The sequence below is a fragment of the Pelobates fuscus genome, chromosome 3, assembly GCF_036172605.1.
Source record: "Pelobates fuscus isolate aPelFus1 chromosome 3, aPelFus1.pri, whole genome shotgun sequence".
Lineage (NCBI taxonomy): Eukaryota > Metazoa > Chordata > Amphibia > Anura > Pelobatidae > Pelobates > Pelobates fuscus.
In genome coordinates this window covers 351778490-351780245 of record NC_086319.1, presented here as the reverse complement: position 1 = coordinate 351780245, position 1756 = coordinate 351778490, and positions in this window count along the sequence as shown.

Genomic DNA, 1756 nt, shown 5'->3' with positions numbered 1-1756 from the left:
GAAGCCAGACAATACATGACACATAAAATAACAAACAAATGCAATGAGAAAATTATCACCAAATGCAAATCCTGGCAGACAATTAGCACCATAAAGTGGTGTAATATTATGTAGCAGACACCAAATACATCAGATTAGATATATACAATATTGGGCTTATTTATTCAAAGCAGCAAATGTGGAAAAATGACAAGAACGTTTAATGCTCATTTTAATTTTAAAAAAATAGGTGGGACCATATCATATATAGTTTTTTTCAATATTATTTTCCCTAAAATAAACAATTCGCTTGACAATTCCTGGTTTGGTGACTTTATGGCAAAACAATCCAGGCATTTTGCAGTTTTTTTTTCCATTTTATTTTTGTCAGTATTACAGGTGACTGTTTTGTTTTGTTTTGTTCAATCTCGTTCTATCAGCATGTGACAAAAACTTGCACTTGCTTTTTATAGCTCCTTCCTGCCATGAGTCACACATCCAGAATTATTAAACATCCTTGAGAAATAACGCCCAGATTCCATTCCCTAAATTCTCCTAAAAAAAAAGTAAAAGCAAGATTATTAGCCAGCCATCATGAGCTGGGAAAAAAATTATTGATTGTAATATGGCTTCTCCAGGCAACAGTTCGGAGCTATATTATTATTATTATTTATAAAATATTTTACCAGGAAAGATACATTGAGATTTCTCTTGTTTTTAAGTATTTCCTGGGTCCACAGAGCATTGCGTTAAAGGAAAATTGTGTTGGGCAGGAGATGCTCTACAAAAAAGGAAATAATACAAAGATCATCTGTTGTTCTGAAGGGAAGCCATTTTGGTTATGGAATAAAAGGTAGTGGACTAGCAAAATCTGATGCATTTGCTGGCGAATTATGACAGTAATCTCACAGCCAATCACTGTCCTCTTCTTATCTGTATAGTATTTAGAACCCATGCTGAGGGGAAAGAGGACAAATAATAAGAGGACTGTGATTGGCAATGGAGAGGAGTGATGTCAGTAGTTCAGCTCACACTGATATCTCATTGGTTCAGCCGCTTATGTATACATAATACATGTAATAAGGAAGATGCTTTGTGAAACATATGGAACATTGCTATGTAAATGCAGTTACACGGGCAGAAAACTGAAAAAAAACAATTTTTTTTTTTTTTTTATCAATACCAATGAGATTTGAAAACATAACATGAATATGAGGCCAATATCTTTTGCATGCTCTTTATACAGACACACCATATCAATCTGTCAGTTTGAAAACTAAAATGGGTTAGGTGGTAATTTTCAATATCAAGATAAAATAATTCTTCCCAATAGGGACTGTTTCAGCAACACATCAGTCAATATTTGAAGCTTGAGAAGGGAAATGGACGTGGCCCTAATTTGTTCTTGTACTTGGGAGATACTTACACACATTTTTCCTTTTCTGTATTTTATATTTACATAGAATTGGAATAGGTGAATAAAAAATGTTTTTTTTTTTTTTAATGCAAAGGTAATATATACAGAAGGTATATAAGTAAATAAGTAAGGATATGGCAACAATAACATTCCTGTCAATGTGTGTGTCATTTGAAATTAATATTAAATGTGTGAGTAAAGGACATCCCAAGTCTCCTGGAGGTTCAAGGATATTATATACAATATTCTGGATATCACACACACAATCTGATATTCAGTGTGTATCAGACTACGTGTATGTGATTTCCAGGACATTGTATATGATTTGCGGCCACCCAATAATACTTGCTAAATAGGGCC